This window comes from Microtus pennsylvanicus, chromosome 1, assembly GCF_037038515.1.
Source record: "Microtus pennsylvanicus isolate mMicPen1 chromosome 1, mMicPen1.hap1, whole genome shotgun sequence".
NCBI lineage: Eukaryota > Metazoa > Chordata > Mammalia > Rodentia > Cricetidae > Microtus > Microtus pennsylvanicus.
The window spans coordinates 174437370-174462635 of NC_134579.1; the positions used below are offsets into that span (position 1 = coordinate 174437370).

Sequence of the window (25266 nt, forward strand, 5' to 3'; positions counted from 1 at the left end):
GATGAAAGTTCTAGGATGTTATGCATGATATTCATCAGTATTGCTCTAGGATAGGGTCATTTCAGGTTCCCTATCCTCATCTGCCCAAGGAACTAACTGGGGGCCTCAGCTTGGGCACCTGGGATCCCCTCTAGGGTCAAGTCTCCTGCCCATCCTAAAGTGGGTCCTTTAACTAAGAAATGGGGTTCCGTGCTCCCCTATCCAACCTTCCTTTATCCCGATCCTCCTGTTTCCCCAAGTCCCCCCTCCTTTCCTTCTACCTTTTCTCTCCCCATCTCCACTTACCCCCATCCCACCCCACCCCCAACATCCCACTTTTCTCCCCGGCAATTTTGTATACTTCCCTTATCCAAGAGGATAACTATATGATTTTCCTTGGGTTCACCTTCTTACTTAGCTTCTTTTGATTCGCCTATTTTAGACTCCGTGGCCCCTATTTATGGCTAGAAACCAATTATGAGTGAGTACATCCCATGTTCATCTTTTGGGGTCTGGGATACCTCACTCAGGATAGTGTTTTCTATTTCCATCCATTTGCATGCAAAATTCGAGAAGTCATTGTTTTTTACCGCAGAGTAGTACTCTAATGTGTATATATTCCATACTTTCTTCATCCATTCTTCCATTGAAGGGCATCTAGGTTGTTTCCAGATTCTGGCTATTACAAATAATACTGCTATGAACATAGTTGAACAAATGCTTTTGACATATGATAGAGCATCTCTTGGGTAAATTCCCAAGAGTGGTATTGCTGGGTCGAGGGGTAGGTTGATCCCTAATTTCCTGAGAAACCGAAACACTGACTTCCACAGTGGTTGCACAAGATTGCATTCCCACCAGCAATGGATGAGGGTACCCCTTCCTCCACAGCCTCTCCAGCAAAGGCTATCATTGGTGTTTTTGATTTTAGCCATTCTGACAGGTGTAAGATGATATCTCAAAGTTGTTTTGATTTGCATTTCCCTGATCGCTAAGGAGGTTGAGCATGACCTTAAGTGTCTTTTGGCCATTTGAACTTCTTCTGTTGAGAATTCTCTGTTCAGTTCAGTGCCCCATTTTTTAATTGGGTTAATTAGCCTTTTAAAGTCTAGTTTCTTGAGTTCTCTATATATTTTGGAGATCAGACCTTTGTCTGTTGTGGGGTTGGTGAAGATCTTCTCCCAGTCAGTAGGTTGCCTTTGTGTCTTAGTGACACTGTCCTTTGCTTTATAGAAGCTTCTCAGTTTTAGTAGGTCCCATTTATTCAATGTTGCCCTTAATGTCTGTGCTTCTGGGGTTATACCTAAGAAGCGATCACCTGTGCCCATCTGTTGTAGGGTATTTCCCACTTTCTCTTCTGTCAGGTTCAGTGTTATCGGGCTGATATTGAGGTCTTTAATCCATTTGGACTTGAGTTTTATGCACGGTGATAGATATGGGTCTATTTTCATTCTTCTACAGGTTGACATCCAGTTGTGCCAGCACCATTTGTTGAAGATGCTTTCTTTCTTCCATTGTATACTTTTAGCTCCTTTATCGAAAATGAGGTGTTCATAGGTTTGTGGGGTAAAATCCGGGTCTTCTATACGATTCCATTGGTCGACTTCTCTGTTTTTATGCCAGTACCACCCTGTTTTCATTACTGTAGCTCTGTAATAGAGTTTGAAGTCAGGGATGGTAATGCCTCCAGACAATCCTTTATTGTATAGGATTGTTTTGGCTATCCTGGGTTTTTTGTTTTTCCATATAAAGTTGATTATTGTCCTCTCCAGATCTGTGAAGAATTTTGATGGGATCTTGATGGGGATTGCATTGAATCTATAAATTGCCTTTGGTAGAATTGCCATTTTTACTATGTTGATCCTCCCAATCCAAAAGCAAGGGATGTCCATCCATTTTTTGGTATCCTCCTCAATTTCTTTCTTCAATGCCTTAAAGTTCTTATCAAATAGATCTTTCACTTCCTTGGTTAGATTTACCCCAAGATATTTTATGCTGTTTGTGGCTATCGTGAATGGAGAAGCTTCACTGATTTCCCTCTCTGCTTCCATATCCTTTGTGTATAAGAGGGCGACTGATTTTTTGGAGTTGATCTTGTATCCTGCCACATTACTAAAGCTGTTTATCAGCTGTAAAAGTTCTTTGGTGGAGTTTTGGGGGTCGCTTATGTACACTATCATATCATCTGCGAATAACGAAAGTTTAACTTCTTCCTTTCCAATTCGAATCCCCTTGATCCCATTATGTTGTCTTATTGCTATTGCTAGAACTTCCAGCACTATATTGAAGAGGTATGGTGAAAGTGGACAGCCCTGTCGTGTTCCTGAGTTAAGCGGGATGGCTTTGAGTTTCTCTCCGTTTAATTTGATGTTAGCTGTTGGTTTGCTGTATATAGCTTTTATTATATTTAGGTATGACCCTTGTATCCCTAACCTCTCCAAGACTTTTAACATAAATGGATGTTGAATTTTGTCAAATGCTTTTTCAGCATCTAATGAAATGATCATATGGTTTTTTTCTTTCAGTTTGTTTATATGCTGGATTACATTGATAGATTTTCGTATGTTGAACCAGCCCTGCATCTCAGGAATGAAGCCTACTTGATCATAATGTATAATTTTTCGGATGTGTTCTTGGATTCGGTTTGCCAGTATTTTGTTGAGGATTTTTGCGTCGATATTCATGAGTGAGATCGGCCTGTAATTCTCTTTCCTGGTTGAGTCTTTGTGTGGTTTTGGTATCAGAGTAACTGTAGCTTCATAAAAGGAATTTGGTAGTGACCCTTCTGTTTCTATATTGTGGAATACATTGAGGAGAATAGGAATTAGGTCTTCTTGGAAGTTCTGGTAGAATTCCGCATTGAACCCATCTGGCCCTGGGCTTTTTTTGGTAGGGAGGTTTTTGATAACCTCTTCTAATTCTTCGCGACTTACAGGTCTGTTTAGATTGTTCACCTGGTCCTGGTTTAATTTTGGTAAATGGTATTTATCTAAAAAAGTGTCCATTTCTTTTACATTTTCCAGTTTAGTGGCATACAGGCTTTTGTAGTAAGATCTAATGACTCTCTGAATTTCCTCTGTGTTTGTGGTTATGTCCCCCTTTTCATTCCTGATCTTATTAATTTGCGTGTTCTCTCTCAGCCGTTTGATTAGTTTGGATAGGGGTTTATCAATCTTGTTGATTTTCTCCAGGAACCAGCTTTTTGTTTCATTGATTCTTTGGACTGTTTTCTGTGTTTCTATTTTGTTTATTTCAGCCCTCAGTTTGATTATTTCCAATCTTCTACTCCTCCTAGGTGACTTTCTTCTCTGCAGCTCATGGAACCTTCTCGAAAATCGACCACATACTCGGTAGCAAAGCTAACTTACACAGTTACAAAAAAATATTAGTAACCACCTGCGTCTTATCAGATCACCATGGATTAAAGTTAGAATTCAACAACAATGCTACCCCCAGAAAGCCTACAAACTCATGGAAACTGAACAGTCAACTACTGAACCATACCTGGATTAAGGAAGAAATAAAGAAAGAAATTAAAGTCTTCCTTGAATTCAATGAAAATAAAGAAACAACATACTCAAACTTATGGGACACTATGAAAGCAGTGCTAAGAGGAAAGTTCATCGCACTAAGTGCCCACTTAAAGAAAACAGAGAAAGCACATATTGAAGACTTAACAGCCCACCTGAAAGCTCTAGAAAAAAAATAAGCAACTTCTAAAACTTTAGATTTGACAGAGATCTCACTGCCTGGACAGTCATCCAAAGTTCCTTTGTAACATTGCGGACACCCATGTTCAGCCTATTGCCCCTTGTTATGTGGCAGACTTTTTCATGAAGCAGGAAATTTCAAAGACAGTTCCTTCATATTGACAGTTTTTCAGTCACTTTTTTTCTGTGTCCTGTAGAATGTGTAGCAGACTCTTTCACGAAACATAAACCCCGAAGGATCATCTCACCTTTAAACAAGTTCAGCAGTCATTTCCTGGGGGTCGAGTTCATACAGCATAGCATTAAGCAGTATAGTCAAGAGCAGTTTCATACCCAAATGGCTAACTAATATCATAAGGAGCTTCTTTGGTTCCCATCATTCTCTTGAAGTAACTTGGTGCTGCCAGCAGCAGATGTGTCTCACTGTCATAAAAAGTTTAAGTTTTTAAAATGTTTAAATGCCATATTCTATTAGTCTGTGAAAGATTTGAATAATACCTATCTAACTGAATATCTTTCTCTATCTAGAAAACCTAACTAACATCACTGCAACATTGACTATGATAGATGACTATCTGTTAACCTTTATTTCTTAGTTACACATTACATTTTTAATGAGCTGAATAAACACAAAATGGTAATCAAGAGCAGAAATACATATACACAGTATAACAAAATTGACCTTAATTTGGCTTCAATAATTAAAGATCCATACAAATGCAAAATATTCACATCAATATCATATCCTACTTTGTGTGTAAACAAATATTTATAAACAATATTTGGGAACTGGGTTATAGGTCTCTCCAAACGGCTTCCTGTTTCTTCTGGGTCAAAGTATTTTGGGGCATGTTCATGGCTACCTTTCAGAGTTCTTGGTCCATCAAACTAAATTAGCCTGGAAGGAATCAGTAGGTTCTCATTCTCTGTGGAAACAAAAGAACTTTCTACAAAGCAGCATATCCTTAGAACCAAATTTTGAAGACAAGATAACTTTAAAATATTGCCATGTGACTGTGTCTTACTTGAAAGGTTCTGGGGCTACATACTTGATTTTGCCTTCTTTATCTCAGCTTTCAGTTTAGTTTTTCCTGTGTAGGTCTATTCTGCCCTATCCCAGGCCTAGAACAGATTCATTATTCATTAACCAATAAAAGTAACACATATAAGAAGGACTTCCTACATCAGAAGGGTGCCCAGCAGTGGGGGCAGCATTTTGGAAGAAATTTTAAGGTGAATACAACTTCCAGTAAAAGGTATGTTGGGAAGAGGGGTGATTGTTGACCTGCAGAGGCAAACAGAGGCTGGATAATGTGGAAGGCTGGTGCCAGGGCTATGTGGGTTGATATGATAGGGGTGAGGGGAAAAAGAAAAGACAAACACACAGACACACAGAAAAACTGGAATAAGGGAAACTGGGCTCTCTGATGGAAAAATATCAGCAACACAGAATCTCAGTGTCTTTTTTGTACACACTTGAACAGTGAGGCAAATATTTTGAATACAGCCAGAGCAGGAGACCGTGTTTTTATACAAACCTGAACAAGGAGGCAGGTTTGACTAATCTTGGTAGGCATAGAAGTCTTTTCAGGGTGTCAGTCTTCAGACCATAAATATGAGGTGTGGGAGAGGGTCATCAGGAAAGCTACAGGTGTTATTTTCTATACTCACTGCAATTATTTACACCCATTCCCCAGGACAGGCTTAGATGCCCATCTGAGCTACACCAAGAAAGGTTTTGCCATTTCTATGAGGCTGAAGCATTGGTCCTTGATATGACCAAGACCTCATCAACAATATACATTTACTAAGGATTTCTCTGGCTTTTCTTCAGGCAGAATTTTACAACCAAGCAAGTAAGTGTATTAAGGTAGGTCACAAAACACATGTAAAGGTTAGAGCATGTGGCTTTACTATTAAATACAGATTAAGATAGGGAGACTCTTTGGGAGACTGGAAGACTGAAATTCATGTTAGAAAATTTCACACAGGTTTTTGTTTTGTTTTTTAAATAAGCACCTTTTTAATTGCTCAGTAGTATCTATTCCCTTTGGGGACTTTTGTTCTACGCCAAGCAGATGTGTTCTCTTTGTAATCTGAAATTTCAGCATTCTAAAATTCTAACTTGATTGTTCCTGCTTTAATAGTTGACACCATACTGTATCTTATAATTGATTTGGTTCTAAGACATTTTTCCAAGTTATTCACAGTTTCTGTGAATTTCTAAGTCTTTCAACAATTCTTTTTTTTTATTGGGAAAAATAAGAAGATTCTCATGTACACACACATACAAGAGTTGTCTGACTAGCATCTAACATTTCTCCTACAGGCCACTTTACACAGGCTTTTGTCAGAGATGGAGGGTTAGTGGAAATATTTAATAAGAAAATGCTTGGTTTTGAAGCTTGTATATATTAAGGTGCTCACTACACATTGGGGAGGTACTCTTTTCATGATAACTGAAAATTCATCCCCTAAAATACCACCTCATGTGTTCAAAGTGTGGACTCAACTGTTAGATGGAGTTATTGAGTTAATTGGACCAGAAGGAGTCTGACCTTGTCAGTGTTTCAGTCATCTGTGGATTATCCAATATCCTTATTGGAGATGTATGTCATAGAGGGTATAGCTTGTTCCTGGCCTCTTTTTGCCTCAACTCTGCTTTCTGGCTACAGTGAGGCAGAGGCTCTGCTCTAGCACCACAGCAGACTACAGCCATGGTGTTGTCTCACCACAGAGTAAACCCACACATCACTGAAATATTTAAGCAAAAGAAATCTTCCTCCTTTATTGACACAACAGTGGAAAATACAGTGAACTGCCGTGGGCTCCTTGTTGTAATATTCTAGGGCTAATCACCAATTTCTCAGGCATCTGGGTACATGGGGTTAATAATAGTGCTTGCCTAAAACAATTGCTTTAAATTTAAATGTATTAATAGGTGTTAAGTATGTAGAGTAACTCATACAAGATATGGCCTAATCCATTAGCTTGTAAACTATAAAACAAGTTTGAGACATGGTCAAGAATTCAAAATCAACAATGCAAACAAGTTGTTTTTTTCAACTAATTACAGACAAGAAAGTACTAAGAAGTATAATTTAACAGGCACTTATAACTTAAATGTTATACCTAGGACTTAAGTGAAATCAAATTCTTCAACTGAATCAGAGTTCAATATCAGAAAATGGATAAATGCAATGTCACTGAAATATTTAATTCAAAAATCTTCTCTGCTATAAACACTTGAGAAGCCTGTTTCCTGGCCTTAAAAAGAATCAAGAAGAAAACCACCTATTATAACCTAGAAATTAATTACATATACTGTTATCAATTTTTAAAAAATACATTTATTGTTTTTAATTTATTGTTTTATCTGTGCATGCATGTGTGTGTGTGTGTGTGTGTGTGTGTGTGTGTGTGTGTGTGTGTGTAGTTTTCAGTTCTCTTTGTAACAGGTGTTCCCTGAAGTCAGAGCTTTTTAGCCTTGGCAGCAAGTATCTTTGACAACTGAGCCATTGTGTCAAACTTTTTCCTTATCATCATTTCAATGTAGAAAATAAAACCTGGATATTTTTCAAGATAACAATGAAATGTCCTGATGGAAAATTATGTTCTAAAACTTAAAAAAAATTACTAATACATATTTTCAAGTCAAGTCATAAAGAAAATTCTAGATGAAGCCAAAATAGAGTGAAACAAAATGTTATTCTACGATGGACTCAGTCAAATGTAAAAATGCTGACTCACAATAATATAGATGGGAGGGGGTTTGAGGAGCACCAGGGGGCCAAAGAAGAAATGAAAAGAAAGACAGAGGTTTGTGCAAATAATCCCACCACATAGGAGGCAAAAGCAGGTGGATCTCTGTGAGTTCAAGGCCAGAGTATTCTACATACTGAATTCCAGGACAGCCAAAACTGTAGAGTAGGACCCTGTCTCAAAATCAAAAACAACAACAACAAAACCTTTGTTTATTATAAGTTAGTATTCCAGCTGTACCACTCCTGGCTGAGGAGCTCCTGTGTCTGACTTTTGGATGAGTGAGAGTCAGTTTCTTTAAGGGTGTGTCTCTTGGTAAGTTAACCACGCTCCAGTGGCTGATCTTATATCCAGACATATATAAGACAAAAACTGGACTCTGTGTGTTATGGAAAAAAATAAATAAAGCATATGATGAGAACTTGATGGTAAAGGATCTGGGAGGAGTTAAGGGGAATAGAGGAGGAAAACATAGTCAAAATACATTGTATACATATATAAAAATTTTCATAATTAATGATATTAAAAGAAAAAAGGAAACTTGTTTGTGCTGCTTCCAAATTTGGTTTCCAAACAAAAGCATATTAAACTAAGCTAAACTAAACCAATTAGGTTACATAAAATTCAGAGTACTGGAATAACCAAATAAAAACTAAGAATGTAGTGAGATAAATTAGCAACTATTATGAAGATTTGAAAAGAAACTAGGCACAATATTAAATGTCAGCAATCCATGAGAATGAGGAGTTCAACTCAAGACCACCCTGGGCCACGTGAAACCTTGTCTCAAAGGTTAAAAAAAAAAGTGAAAATAGGTTAGCTAGCAAAATGGCTCAGTGTTTCGTTATGCGGTTCTTACAAAATATGTCAGCTCACTTCCCAAAATATACTGGGTGACTCACAATCACCCAAGACTCTAAATATAGGGGCTCTAAAGCCATCATTTGATGCCTTCTGACATCATGTTCTGGTGTAACACTCATGTGGTTTGCTTGCAGGCACACACACAAACACACATAAATATAAAAATGAGATCTTTTAAAAAAGTTTTCCTTTTCTTTTTAATTGTTTTTATGACTAATGGCTGTTTTGTATACATCTAATTATTTCTTAACTAACACTAATTAGAAGGTATTTATTCTTTAATCTGTCAAGAGCTTAAACATCTTGACAGGTCGTAAATAAATAAGTTATTCTAAATATATTCACAGTAAAAATATCTTACGGCAATCATAAGACAGTTTCAAGAATAAAAAAAGTTTTGAATGCCAAACTTTGCTTGTGAATAATAGGTAAATTATTATCAAAATACTACAACAGGGCATGTAGAATGGCTCAGTTATTAAAGGCCATACCTACCAAACCCAGCGAATTGAATTTAAGCCCTGGGACTCGTATGGTAAAAGGAGAGAAACTACAATGCCTACACATACACAAATTTAAATAAAAAATAATCATAATTTAAAAGTTTTAATAAGGGAGTATATAGTGGTGCACACCTGTAAACTCAGCATGGAGAAGCAAAGGCAGGCCGAAATCTGTGATTTCTGACGCTAGTCTGTTCTAAATAATGAGTATATAATGGTCAGGCAGGGATGCACTATAAGAAGACCTGTCTCAGTTCCAAAAGAAAAAAATATTAAAAGTGGGTTGATAGGTGTGTGCGGGGGATCAGAAAAGGTGAAGGTATTGAGAATAATCAGAATGCATAGTATACATATGAAATCGTTAAAAATTTAGTAAAACTTCTTATAAAGTATGAGAACTAGGGCTGTAGAGAATCAGTCACATTACTTCAAGAGGCTACACAAGGCCAAGAGTTGGATGAACTGCTACACTGCCGGTCTGATTTCACTACTCACTGTAAGCATCCTCGTTTGAAACATGGGAACAATAACCATCTACTTTACAGTGATGCTATATACATTGATATATGTAAAGACCTTAGGAGAGCTGTAATTTTTAAATGCACAGCTATGATCTAACAAACCACCCCTTCCAATCCCAATGGAACAAAGTCAAAGGTAAAGAGCAGAAAAGACATGTTTAGTATTCTAACAGAAACAGTGACTCACTTTCTAAAACTGGAAACATAAAGGTCAGTTAACATGTTGTTCACCTGGAGCCCAGTCAATACCTGATTACCACTGTACTCTCAAAAGTTACTGTGCACTGCAAAGCAAGCATCGGAACCCATAACAAGAATTAAAATGAATTGTACATTTATATGGCCAAACTAGTAATAGGAGTAAATATAAGTTAAAAAGATTAAAAATAAGTTTAAAATAAATTTAAAATATTTGGGGATTAAATACATTGCAAAGTAATCTTTTAGAGCATACTTAAATTGAGTAACCTAGCAAATAACCCCTATCTTTTTATTTCCCTTTAAGTATCTGAGATTAGCCAGCTTCTGTTTTAAATCTGACTCCTTTCCCTTGAACCTGTTCTTTCCCAAGTCCCTCTTGAGTATTCTGTCTCGTCTTTAGAGGGAAACAAATATGAAGTTCTCAATAAGTACTCTTTTTAGTTTTCTCATAGAATTCCCACACCAGGGCTGCAGATGTGCTCGATGGTTAGGAGGACATAGTGCTCTTGCAGGAGGCCCAAATGAATTTCCCAGGATCCACATCCAGCAGCGCACAACCGTCTGCTACTGAAGCTCCATGGCATCTATGGCCTCTTCTGGCTTCCCTATGTATTGCACTCTATGTACAATCCTACACTTAGACACACACAAATACATGCAATTAGAAATTAAAATAAAAAATAAAATCTTAAGATTCTGGGATCCCATGCATTGTCTAGGCTTAGTATGCTACAATGCTACTGAAACTTACAACCTCAGTGGAGGTTTTCTAATGCCCAGATACTTTTCAGTAATTTGGAGCTCATCACTTAACTGTAAATGATAAAGCAAGAGTTGTTCTAGAACTGAGTATACTCAGAAGGCCAAAGGATAAGATATCGCTCTCAAATCCAATGTACTAAACACTAAGACCACCTGAGTTAGTTACAGCTAGTTTTTTAACCACATTATTGTTACTGACATCAAAATTTAAAACTACAAATTTAAATATTTTATGAAAATGAGTTATGCTACTGAAAGGCATTTAAGTACTATCTAAATTTAAAATGTCCATTTCAGAAATCCAGTGATAGCAAGCCAAATATATTTGCCATTTCATGAAATAGAATGAGTTGTGAGGAGACTACGAGAACAGCTGATTTTAACTGAATATTTTTTTCATTGCTTCACTTAAAATCTCTAAGCATGTTTTATTAAACAAAGACTGTAAACAAATATTTACCATGTCTGTTACATGGAACAAATGGGAACAGCTTTTAACAGAGATTCATCAATACCTCAAACATCTTTCTATTATAAATACAAGTATCAAAACAATCCTGAAGCTATTTATGATGCTTTAGTAGTCAGCACCCACACCTGCACCGCTTCGAGTTAACACAACTGTGACTACGCATTATACCTGCTACTGTAAACAGTTCACTGTAGTCTAAGGACAATGGATAAAGCATGCCATTTCTGCTCTTCTGTCTTGAGACTTTATTGTTCAGAAAGACAAAGGTTTCCACTGCCATCTGACACTCCTTTGCCGTGCTTTTCTCTTGAAAACCTGAATTCCATTTTGAATACTTCAGGCTCATGTTTAAATGACAGTGCTTTAAGAAGAGAAAGAAAAATTGTGCTGCACTTCTCTTGTTACCTGAAAACATAATATGTGTACATATATTAAATATATTCTTACAACTGTCCAGGTCATGTTTACCAGCTGAAATTCTTTTACTTAATGTGTGGATATTTTGCATGGTGATATTTAATCAAGACATTAACATGAGTAGAAGGTTGTTGATTTAAGACAAGTTTGAGATCCACTAAAATCAGCTATTGTACATTTGTCCTTCTGGTAGTTGTGGAAGCTTCATATTTTCTTTTGACATCGTTAGACGTCTCAGCTTCTGGAGGACAACTTTAATGCTATAGGAATTTTGCCATTTTGCTAATACTGGTATGCTTTGTGCATCCACCATTCCACTGGAATTATTGATCCCATTCATATTAATTTTTGTTACAAATATAACGGATGGAGGATCTTCTGGGTATTTAGATCCACATTCTACCTCCAGACTATATATTCTGTTTTCATAGTTGTCCTTGGTGGCCCAATAATCATGCCTGTCCACCTTGTAAGTGTCATGTCTTCATCACCTTCAAGGCCCCAGCTAACCGTACCATCACCTACTCCTTTCTGTCCTTCTTCAAGTTCTTCCAACAAGTAAAAATTCTGAGGAACTTTAACTCCTGTGATGACTGCCCTCTTCTCCTGTTACTTAACTAAATATTTTAAGCAACTTCACCTGATACTGAGATACTTATAACTTCCTCCCCTGGTGAAAGAACACTCTCTACTGCTACTATCTGGTACTGCTTATGTTTAAGATTTCCCACAGATTTCCATAGCTGCCTGACACTACCAGCCTCTATGTCTTCCTTTAACAGTCTCTGCATTTCTTGGGAAGGACATATTCATATAAGTATTTGGCTTTGAAAGACTTGCTTAGTGTCTGACAATTGTAATTGTTTAGGCTCTGGAAATTATGTTATCACAGATGTTGTTACTCCTGTCTTAAATCCTTTTGGCAAGTTAGATATATAGTCTGTGAATTATTAAAAGGACTTCTGTAATATAGTAAAGATGAAGTTCAGAGCTAGAGTAATTCAGGGTTGTACTTTTTCATCTTAATCATCCCAATTATCTATATTGGGCATGGTTTTACATCACTCCCGCATTAAGTTAGAGAGAGTATAAGATGCAACTGAAATTGTTGAGCATTTTGAAAAAAGTTATTTAAAATATTCTTTATTTAAGTGATCAGTTTCAAGGGAATTAGGATCAAGAGACTATTACAGCTTCCTTTATACCTTGCTGAGAAAGAACACAGTTCCATTTATCTTGTTTGTTTCTTCCTTAATTAGTAGCAGAAATTGCAAGTAAGTAGGGAAAAGCCAAACTACCTTGGTTAGACTAGCCATTAAAGCAAGCCTCATGATCAGGTGTTAGCTAGCCAACACAAAACACTTTGTGTGTGTGTCTGATCCCTTGTTTCTGTGAAAGAAAAGTGAGTTGGACGCAGGGGGTTTAGAAGGGGATGGAGGGAAGAATAGGATGACATATATTCTATGACAAAATTTAGAAACCACAGTTAAGTCAAAAGTGAAAATCAATGGCCACTGCGAGTCTGACTAAGCTCCAGAGAGTATATGGACAACATAAATTGGAATGTGTGTTTTATTCTTTCTCTTTTGTGGGGTCAAAAGTGTTAGGGGGCGGACTTGGAAGGACTGAGAAGTGAGTATGATCAGATTGTATGATGTGAAATTCCCAAATAATTATTAAAATAGTATATTAAAAAATAATTAAAACCAAGCTTTTAATTATTTACCACGATAGCATGAGGAAGAGACAGTTTTGACTTTTTCCCTCACCTTATTCTCTTCCAAGGATGAAATGGATTTGCAGAAATGTGTGTCACTGATATATGGGCATCATGAGGTCATGAGTTTGAGAGGAACCCCAGGGATAAAAAACTGAGGATGTTTTATGGATGTGGAGGTGGGATCATGTGTAGTGGTGGGTCCTTCTAGCCAGAGACAGAACATCTACAAGGCTCTTGAGTTAGGAATGCTTAACCAGACTAGGGGGCAGATGAAGGCTCTTAAGTTAGTAATGCATGACCAGCCTTGGGGGCAGATGAAGGCTGTAGAGTTAGGAATGCATGACCAGCCTTGGAAACAGCAGAAGGCTCTCGAGTTAGCAATGCATGACCAGGCTTGGGGGCAGAGTTCTTGACTGAAAGTTCCACTAGCAAGGCAGCTGGGGGGAGTGTTGACTTGTTATGCATCATGTCCTAAGTGGGGTGAGGCCTACAAGACAAAACATCTGCAATTTCCTATGATCTGGGCTGAAAAAAATAACAAATCAGTTTTTAGCTACACCTCATTCTTCATCCAGTCAAGGCTACAACTTTCAAATTTTGTAGAAAATGTCAGTGAAAAATTAAATAACTGAATAACTGGAGAAGGCCCTTTCTTGAGGAAGATATAGATACAGAGTGAATTTTTGACAGGATCTGGCCTGTTTTTTTTTAATTTAATTTATGGACATTGGTGTGAGGATTCCAGATCCACTGTAAATGAGTCAAAGCAGTTGTGAGCTGTCATGTTGGGAATTGAACCCAGGTCTTCTGAAAGAACAGCCAATGGACTTAACTCCTGAGCCATCTCTCCATCCCCCTGGCTTTGTTTTTCATAACTGACTTAGCAGTTTATTAAAAAAGTAATTGCCAGTAATTGATGGGTTACTGGGAACTATTTCACTCTGCCAGTTTAAATGCCTTTTTTTTTTAAAGACCTTATTAGTATAAAGGCGTCAACCTTTTAAAGAGACATGATTTTATTGTATTTTCACTCACAGGAAAATTGAAAACATATACCTAGGCTGTGGTCATAAGCTTAGTGTGGAGAATTACACACCCCCAGACCTGCCACCTGTGTACCAAGAATACCCCAGTGGACCAGAAATTACAGAAATGGATGATCCCATTGTGAGTGAAGAACAGGCTTCCAGGGCCACAAGAAGTCACTGCACTTTCAGCTGATATCAGAGGATGAAGAAACTGATGATGAGATTCTGACAATGATGACTAAGATGAAATTAGCCCAGTCTGATGTGGCACTGACACACAAATCTTTTACAGGGACTCATTTCACACACACACACACACACACACACACACACACACACACACACACACACATTATTCATTAACCAATAAAAGTAACACATATACAGAAGGACTTCCTACATCAGAAGGGTGCCCAGCAGTAGGGGCCGCATTTTGGAAGGAATTTTAAGGTGAATACAACTTCCAGTAAAAGGTACGTTGGGAGCAGGGTTGATTGTTGACCTGCAGAGGCAAACAGAGGCAGGATAATGTGGAAGGCTGGTGCCAGGGCTATGTGGGTTGATACGATAGGCGTGAGGGGAAAAAGAAAAGACAAACACACAGACACACAGAAAAACTGGAATAAGGGAAACTGGGCTCTCTGATGGAGAAACATCAGCAACACAGAATCTCAGTGTCTTTATTGTACACACTTGAACAGTGAGGCAAATATTTTGAATACGGTCAGAGCAGGAGACAGTGTTTTTATACAAACCTGAACAAGGAGGCAGGTTTGACTAATCTTGTTAGGCATAGAAGTCTTTGCAGGGTGTCAGTCTTCAGACCATAATTATGAGGTGTGGGAGAGGGTCATCTAGAAAGCTCGGGGTGTTATGTTCTCTACTCACTGCAAACATTCACACCCATACTCCAGGACAGGCTTAGCTGACCCTCTGAGCTACGCCAAGGAAGGTTTTGCCATTTCTATGAGGCTGAAGCATTGGTCCTTGATATGACCAAGACCTCATCAACAATATACATTTACTAATGATTTCACTGGCTTTTCTTCAGGCAGAATTTTACAACCAAGCAAGAAAGTGTATTAAGGTAGGTCCCAAAACACATGTAAAGTTTAGAGCATGTGGCTTTACTATTAAATACAGATTAAGATAGGGAGACTCTTTGGGAGACTGGATGACTGGAATTCATGAGAAAAAGTGATGGTGAAAGGCTCAGCCCTTAGTGAAAAACCTCTAGCTCCCTTTCCAGGGAACAGGAAGCATTGAGGAAAAGAGATAAGAAAGAATATAAAAGCAGAGGGTGGTGAGCTATGCAATAAGAAGATGTTTTTATGACATAACATGGCCATTATCATCATGAAGTCATCTGCATAAAACATTCACAATATTGGACTCCTCAGCATTTCATCATGGATGGGGAAGGGACCATGAAACCTCATTCCCTCTCTGAGGATAAATCAGCAATTAATGCTTATTTGTAAGGTATATTTTTTCCTTCGGTGGTGTTACCACAGATAGATTATTTTTTGCTCTAAATAATTTTCTCTCATCTGTGCTAAAGGTAGAAACCCATGAAATACAATTAGCCATACACAGACAGATATGAAAGTAGGGCTATAGAAGGAGCTGTTGAAAAGAAGGCTTCCATCAGGAGAAGAGAAGGATGGCAGATGAAATTTGGGGAGTGAAATGCTTAAAATGTATTGTATACATGCATGACTATCAATAATAAAGTGATTAAAAAGTAAAAAAAAAGAAAATTTCACACAGGTTTTTGTTTTCTTTTTTAAATAAGCACCTTTTTAATTGCTCAGTAGTATCTATTCCCTTTGGGGACTTTTGTTCTACGCCAAACAGATGTGTTTTCTATGAAATCTGAAATTTAAGCATCCTACAATTCTAACTTGATTGTTCCTGCTTTAATAATTGACACCATACTGTAGCCTATAATTGATTTGGTTCTAAGACATTTTTCCAAGATATTCACAGTTTCTGTGAATTTCTAAGTCTTTCAACAATTCTTTTGCTTATTGGGAAAAATAAAAATATTCTCATGTATACACACATACAAGAGTTGTCTGACTAGAATCTAACATTTCTCCTACAGGCCCCTTACACATTTTTTTGTCAGAGAAGGAGGGTTATATTTAACAAGAAAATGCTTGGTTTTGAAGCTTGTATATATTAAGGTGCTCACTACACATATAGGAGGTACTCATTTCATGATAACAGAAGATCCACCCACCCAACGAAAATTCATCCCCTAAAACACCACCTCATGTATTCAAAGTGTGGACTCAACTGGTAGATGGAGTTATTGAGTTAATTGGACCAGAAGGAGTCTGACCTTGTCAGTGGATCAGTCATCTGTGGATTATCCAATATCCTTATTGGAGATGTATGTTATAGAGGGTATAGCTTGTTCCTGGCCTCTTTTTGCCTAAACTCTGCTTTCTGGCTACAGTGAGGTAGTGGCTCTGCTCTAGCACCACAGCAGACTACAGCCATGGTGTTGTCTCACCACAGAGTAAGCCCACACATCACTGAAATATTGAAGCAAAAGAAATCTTCCTCCTTTATTGACAAACAGTGGAAAATACAGTGAACTGCCGTGGGCTCTTTGTTGTAATAATCACCAATTTCTCAGGCATCTGGGTACATGGGGTTAATAATAGTGCTTGCCTAAAACAATTGCTTTAAATTTAAATGTATTAAAAGGTGTTAAGTATGTAGAGTAACTCATACAAGTTATGGTCCAATCCATTAGCTTGTAAACTACAAAACAAGTTTGAGACATGGTCAAGAATTCAAAATCAACAATGCAAACCAGTTCTTTTATTCAACTAATTACAGACAAGAAAGTACTAAGAAGTATAACTTAACAGGCACTTATAACTGAAATGTTATGCCATTGACTTAAGTGAAATCAAATTCTTCAACTGAATCAGAGTTTAATATCAAAAAATAGATAAATGCAAAATCACTGAAATATTTCATTCAAAAATCTTCTCTGCTGTAAACACTTGAGAAGCCTGTTTCCTGGCCTTGAAAAAGAATCAAGAAGAAAACAAGCTATGAATTATAACCTAGAAATTAAATGCATATACTATGTTATCTTTTTTAAAAAATTAGATTTATTGTTTTATCTGTGAGTACATGTGTGTGTGTGTTTGTGTGCTATAGATTTCAGTTCTCTTTTTAAGAGGTGTTTCCTGAAGTAGAGTTTTTCAGCCTTGGCAGCAAGTTTCTTTGACAACTGAGCTGTTGTGTCAAACCTTTATTTTATCATCATTTCAATGTAGAAAACAAAACCTGGATTTTTTTCAAGATAGCAATGAAAAGTCCTAATGGAAAATTGTGATCTAAAACTTTAAAGAATTACTAATACATACTTTCAAGTCAAGTCATACAAAAAATTCTAGATGAAGGCAAAATAGAGTGAAACAAAATGTTATTCTACGATGGACTCTGTCAAATGTAAAAATGCTGACTCACAATGATATAGATGGGAGGGGGTTGGAGGAGCACCAGGGGGACAAAGAAGAAGTGAAAAGAAAGACAGAGCTATGAGCAAATAATCCCACCACTCAGGAGGCAAAAGCAGGTGTATCCCTGTGAGTTCGAGGCCAGAGTGTTCTACATAGTGACTTCCATGACAGCCAAAACTACAGAGAAGGACCCTGTCTCAAAAGCAACAACAACAACAAAAAATCCTTATTTATTATGAGTTAGTATTCCAGCTGTATCACTCCTGGCTGAGGAGCTACTGTTCTGACTTTTGGATGAGTGAGAGTCAGTTTCTTTAAGGGTGTGTCTCTTGGTAAGTTGACCACGCTCCAGTGGCTGGTCTTATATCCAGACATATATAAGACAAAAACTGGACTCTGTGTGTTATGGAAAAAAATAAATAAAGCACATGATGAGAACTTGATGGTAAAGGATCTGGGAGGAATTAAGGGAAATAGAGGAGGAAAACATGATCAAAATACATTATATATATATATTTATATATATATAAATTTTCATAGAGTTAATGATATTAAAAGAATAAAGGAAACTTTCATTGTTTGTGCTGCTTCCAAATTTGGTTTACAAATAAAATCATATTAAACTAAGCTAAACTAATCAAATTAGGTTAAATAAAATTCAGTGTACTGGAATAACCAAATAAAAACTAAGAATGTAGTGAGATAAATTATCAACTATTATGAAGATGTGAAAAGAACCTAGGCACAATATTAAATCCCCGTAATACATAAGATTGAGGTAAGAGAATGAGGAGTTCATAGTTAACCCAGGCTACACAGTGAACTCAATCAAGACCAGCCTGGGCCATGTGAAACCTTGTTTCAAAGGTTAAAAAAAAAGTGAAATAGGTTAGCTAGCAAAATGGCTCAGTGTTTCGTAATGCGGTTCTTACAACATATGTCAGCTTAGTTACCAAAATATACTGGGTGGCTCACAATCACCCAAGACTCTAGATATAGGGGCTCTAAAGCCATCATCTGATGCCTTCTGACATCATGTTCTGGTGTAACACTCATGTGGTTTGCTTGCAGGCACACTCACACACACAAACACACACAAATATAAAAATGAGATCTTTTAAAAAATTTTTCTTTTCTTTTTAATTGGTGATATGACTAATGGCTATTTTGTATACATCTAATTATTTCTTAACTAACATTAATTAGAAGGTATTTATTCTTTCGTTTATCAAGAGTTTAAAAATCTTGACTGGTCATAAATAAATAAGTTATTCAAAATATATTCACAGCAAAAATATCTTATGGCAATCATAAGACAGTTTCAAGAATAAAAAAAGTTTTGAATGCCAAACTTTGCTTGTGAATAATAGGTAAATTATTATCAAAATATAACAACAGGGCAGGTAAAATGGCTCAGTTACAAAAGGCCATACCTACCAAAACCAGTAAATTAATTATAAGCACTGGGACGCATATGGTAAAAGGAGAGAAACAACTTTTGAATGCCTACAGACACACACAAACACATACAAATTTAAATAAAAAATAATCATAATTTAAAAGCTTTAATAAGGGAGTACGTGATGGTGCACACCTGTAATCTCAGCATGGAGAAGCAAAGGCAGGCCGAAATCTGTGATTTCTGAGGCTAGTCTGCTCTACATAATGATTTCCTGGTCAGGCAGGGATGCACTGTAAGAAGACCTGTCTCAATTCCAAAAGAAAAAACAAGAAAAAGTGTGTTGATAGGTGTGTGCGGGAGATCAGAAAAGGTGAAGGTAGTGACAATAATCAGAATGCATAGTATACACATACAAAATCTTAAAAAAATTAGTACAACTTTTTAAAAGTATGATAACTAGGTCTGGAGGAATCAGTCAGATTACTTCAAGAGGCAACACAGGGCCAAGAGCTGGATGAACTGCTACACTGCAGATCTGACTTCACTACTCACTGTAAGCATCCTCATTTGAAACAGGGGAACTATAACCATCTACTTTACAGTGATGCTATATACATTGATATTTGTAAAGACCTTAGGAGAGCTGTAATTTTTAAATGCACAGCTATGATCTAACAAACCACCCCTTCCAATCCCAATGGAACAAAGTCAAAAGTAAAGAGCAGAAAAGACATGTTTAATATTTTAGCAGAAACACTGAATCACTTTCTAAAACTGGAAACATAAAAGTCAGTTAACATGTTGTTCACCTGGAGCCCAGTCAATACCTGATTACCACTGTACTCTCAAAAGTTACTGTGCACTGCAAAGCAAGCATCGGAACCCATAACAAGAATTAAAATGAATTGTACATTTATATGGCCAAACTAGTAATAGGATTAAAAATAAGTTTAAAATAAATTTAAAATAATTGGGGATTAAATACATTGCAAAGTAATCTTTTAGAGCATACTTAAATTGAGTAACCTAGCAAACAATCCCTATCTTTTTATTTCCTGTTAAGCATCTGAGATTATCCAGCTTTTGTTTTAAATCTGAGTCCTTTTCCTTGAACCTGTTCTTTCTTATGTCCCTCTCGAGTATTCTGTCTCGTCTTTAGAGGGAAACAAATATGAAGTTCTCAATAAGTACTCTTTTTAGTTTTCTCATAGAATTCCCACACCAGGGCTGCAGATGTGCTCGATGGTTAGGAGGACATAGTGCTCTTGCAGGAGGCCCAAATGAATTTCCCAGGATCCACATCCAGCAGCGCACAACCGTCTGCTACTGAAGCTCCATGGCATCTATGGCCTCTTCTGGCTTCCCTATGTATTGCACTCTATGTACAATCCTACACTTAGACACACACAAATACATGCAATTAGAAATTAAAATAAAAAATAAAATCTTAAGATTCTGGGATCCCATGCATTGTCTAGGCTTAGTGTGCTATGATGCCACTGAATTTACAACCTCAGTGGAGGTTTTCTAATGCCCAGATACTTTTCAGTAATTTGGAGCTCATCACTTAACTGTAAATGATAAAGCAAGAGTTGTTCTAGAACTGAGTATACTCAGAAGGCCAAAGGATAAGATATCGCTCTCAAATCCAATGTACTAAACACTAAGACCACCTGAGTTAGTTACAGCTAGTTTTTTAACCACATTATTGTTACTGATCACTTACCTGACATCAAAATTTAAAACTACAAATTTAAATATTTTAAGAAAATTAATTATGCTACTGAAAGACATTTAGGTACTATCTAAATTTAAAAACAGCCATTTCAGAAATCCAGTGACATCAAAGCCAAATATATTTGCCATTTCATGAAATAGAATGAGTTATGAGGAGACTAAGAGAACCTCTTTTTATAACTAAATATTTTAAGCAACCTCTCCTGATACTGAGATACTTACAACTTTCTCCCTGATGAATGAACACTCTCTACTGCTCCTATCTGGTACTGCTTATGTTTAAGATTTCCCACAGATTTCCATAGCTGCCTGAGACTACCAGCCTCTATGTCTTCCTTTAACAGTCTCTGCATTTCTTGGGAAGGACATCGAAGAGCAAATGATAGTAAGCACAATGTCCAGGCTTTCCTCTTTTCAATTCCAACAACTGTTCAACTGTGACCTAGTCAAAGTATAAATATCAGTTAATATGTCATATCTATGCACAGTTATTACTATATATACATTCACAGTCTCTGAGTTGACATCTCTGTTTAAGAACCCACACACACTTGCAATTTTAAATAAGTGCAATCTGGGAAGGCTTAATAGTAACAAGTGAATAAAGACTGTAAGAAGGAAAGGGATGGATAATGAGAGCAGTGAGCCAGAAAAGGACCACAAGAAGTGCAAAGGCCCCAAAATGCTGTGTCACCCAAGAATGTACCAGAATGACAAATAGCTCTGACAACCAGTCATAACAGCACCACCCTCCACCCTGTCACCTCTACTAGTGCAATCTTGACCTTCCTTAAGCAATAGTCAACCTGCTACCTTAAAAGTGATAGTTATGTGTGTGTTGCCTGAACAGTCACCCAAAGTTCTTATGTATCATTGGGGCATCCATCTTCAGCCTTCAGACACATAGTTTCCAGCAAACTTTTCCATGAATCAGGGAATTTCAAATACAGTTCCACATATATTGGCAGTTTGTCCCTCTCTTTCTTCATGAAGCAGGAACTCCTGAAGACTATGTCACTTTTAGGCAAGTTCAGCAGTCATTTCTCTGTGGGTCCTACATGTCCAATTAAGCTGTCCAGAAAACAGGAGTTTCTTGCCCAAATGGCTAGCCAACTCCATAAGGAGCCTCTTTGATGCCCATCTTCCTTTTGAAGTAACTAGTGCTGCCATGAGCAGACGTGTTTCACTGTCATAAAATGTCCTAAGTTCTTAAAACATTTGAAATGTCATATTCTTAAGGTCTCTGAAAGATTTGAAGAATATGTATTCATCTGAAGAATACCTATATGTCTCTATACATCCAGAAAATCTAACTAACGTGACTTCAAGCTTGACTATTACATATGAATATATATTAGCCTGTATTTCTTAACTATATATTTTTAAATGAGGTGCACAAACACAGTATTGTAATCAAGAGCAGAAATATACCTATAACAATATTGACCTTAATATTATAACAATAAACTCAGATTCATACCAATGCAAATCTCTATATCATATCCCCCTTAAATATAAAGAGATATTATTTGGGAATATGTGTGTAGTTCTGTCTAAACTTCTTCCTGCTGTTTGGAGGCACTGTTAATTCATGGTGTATCCTGTGTGCAATGTTCATCTCAGTGAGCAGTTAGGTGAAGCAATATTTTGAGGGTGTTCATGGTGACCTTTCAGGGGATTTTGCTCTGTCAAACCACACCAGTTTGGAAGCAATTCACTGCTTCTTATCTTCTGTAAAAACAAACAAGAGAAGAAGCTCTTTTCCAAAGCAATGTACCCTTAGACCCAAATTTGGAAGTCATGATACCTTTATAATATACATGCTGGTTTAGCTAAGCAACCCATACATTGAAATGTTTCCTTGTACTTAGCTCCTTCACAGTCATGAAATTCAAAGAAAATACAATAATATGCATTATCCAGGATCTGTGAATTTTCCATCTTTACTTGGCTTATTTTTCTTTACTCCTTTTAATCTATGACTGTCTACATTATGTTTCTTCTTTTTTTCTACTTAAGTAGAATTTTATTTCCACAATTTTCTAACTTGATGTACATTGCTGTTGTTTTTTTCTTTTCTTTCTTTTTTTAATTTTTTTATTAAAAATTTCCACCTTCTCCCTGCCCCTCAATTCACTCTCCCTCCCTCCACTTCCATTGCTCCTTTTCCAGTCCAAAGAGCAGTCAGGGTTCCCTGCCATATGGGAAGTCCAAGGTCCTCTCCCCTCCATCCATTTCTAGGAAGGTAAGCATCCAAACAGGCTAGGCTCCCACAAAGCCAGTACAAGCAGTAGGATCAAAACCCTATGCCATTGTCCTTTGCTTCTCAGCAGCCCTAATTGTCAGCCATGTTCAGAGAGTCTGGTTTTATCCCATGCTTTTTCAGTTTCAGTCCAGCTGGCTTTGGTGAGCTCCCATTAGATCAGCCCCACCATCTCAGTGGGTAGGTGCACCCCTTATGGTCCTGACTTCCTTGCTCATGTTCTCCCACCTTGTGCTCCTATTTGGACCTTGGGAGCTCAGCCTGAGGCTCCAATGTGTGCCTCTGTCTCTATCTCCATCCATTGCCAGATTAAGGTTCTATGGTGATATGCAATATATTCATCAGTATGGCTATAGGATCTGGCCATTTCAGGCTCCCTCTCCTCAGTTTCCCAAGGAACTAGCTGGGGACATCTCCATGGAACTCTGGTAACCCCTCTAGAGTCAAGTCTCTTGCCAAACCACAAATGTTTCCCTTAATTAAGATATATTCTTCCCTGCTCCCACTCTTCCTTTTTCCGAACCATCCCATTTCCCCAAGCTCCCCATCTGTCTCTTTTATATCTATCTATATTCATTTTTTCTGTCTCCCAAGCCTACATATATTTATTCAATACTGTGACTCATCCAGATTTTTCTTTATTGCATATGAATAATTATTTACTATCTAGGAGTGCATCTTGAAATGATAAGTGCTTATTAAAACTTAAGCTGTACCATTACTAGGGTATATATGGTAGGTAACTGTTGGCCCACCCAGTCTAAATCTTAAGCTGCATTATTATAGTATATACAGTATTGCCTTCTCACTCTACACAGTCCAGCATGATGCAGACACTTGCGCCTCTGAGCCACACACACCGCCTCAGTTCCAGGCACAAAGCTGGTACACATTGCCATTAAGCAAGCTGCAGCAGTCTGCTCACAGACTCCATCCATATACTTGGTCTCATGAAAGAGCCAGAGGTCATGCTGGAAGGACAGCCTTGAAAGCCCGCATTTCAAAATGGCATGTGTTTTGTTTTTTGCTACTGTTGAATCAGGAAATCATCTCTTAAAGGAGCTGTGGCAGGCTGACAGCTGAAAAATAAATGAGGCAAAACTTTATTTTTTTGTGTGTGTCTGGAGTTTCTTTTCAAGTTCTTTTAGTTTTTACATAGATTTAGTCCACCACATTAGCACAACAAATTGTTGGAGGAGCATCTGCTTGTTTGCCCCACCATCCGGCTAGCTTAGAACTAAAATAATCACACAGAAATGTATTAATTAAACCACTGATTGGCCTATTAGCTCTAGCTTCTTATTGACTAATTCTTACATATTAATTTAACTCATTTCTATTAATCAATGTAATGTCACATGGCTGTGGTTTATCAGTTAAAGTTCCTGAGTCTATCTCCAGAAGGACTACATAGTGTCCACCTGACTCTGTCCCTCTTTCTCCCAGCATACAGTTCTACTTTATTATTTTCCCTATCATAGGCCAAGACAATTTCTTTACTAACTGACCAATAAATGCACCATGGAGTCAGAAGGACCTCATGCACCACTTAGTTTTAATGAGTATAAAATAGATATAAATATTGTAACTGTAATTTTTATTTGATACCTGTTATGTTATACACAATTTTACTATGTTAAAGTTAAAGTCTTCCTTTTGGTTTAAACAGAAAAGGGGAAATGGTATGGGAGGTCCTTCTATCTATATGTTGATCTTATTGGTTAATGGTTAATGAATTTAAAAAAAACTGGTTTGGCCAATAGCATGGTTGGAGGAAGGCAGAGTTAGGGAGATGCCCTGGAGCTGCTTCCAGTGATAGACAGGCATAAATTTTTCTGGTAGGACAGAACTTCATGGTGATATGTAGATTAATGGAGATGGGGCAGGTAACTTAAAGGCGACTGGCTGAATGATTTCCTATAGCATCTCACCATTTTGTTTAAATAAGAGAGTTATAAGTCAATACAAAATTATATACAATAAGAACAAATATCAAGTATAAAATGTAGAATTACAACAAACAATAACAAACAAGAAACATGTGATAAATGTTTCAATAATAATTCTATCCTAAGGATATAGAATACATCTTTTATTATAATAACTTGGCCAAGTCAGGAGAGGAAAGCATCTATGTCTATCTAGTCTTTAAGCCCATCGAATGCCCAAGAAAGAAAATGATATTACCTGAGTAAGCAGGAAGTGCAATCAAGGAACTTCCAAAATGTGCAACGAATGACATAGACAACTTACTACTTGGGCATATGCTCAAAGTCTCATTCGCAGTGTTGAAGCAACCAACTTTGGCTGAGGATAGAGTAATTGACAGACGATTTTCAGAGGCATAAATGTTTTCAAACCATCTTTCCCTGTCTTGGCAAGATTTGACAGTCGTTTCTTTTGTATCCTGCTTGTCCTGTCAAGACACCATGCATTT

The 25266-nt window shown here is 37.2% G+C and overlaps 1 protein-coding gene and 1 pseudogene across 1 annotated transcript in view; one reads left to right on the top strand and one right to left on the bottom strand.

Moving 5' to 3' along the window:
- Window positions 1-25266, top strand: part of LOC142833851 (amine sulfotransferase-like) — a 150385-nt gene that overhangs the window by 86217 nt on the left and 38902 nt on the right. The window lies entirely within an intron of this gene.
- LOC142842508 (ubiquitin-conjugating enzyme E2 variant 2 pseudogene) lies at window positions 10734-11787 on the bottom strand (annotated as a pseudogene).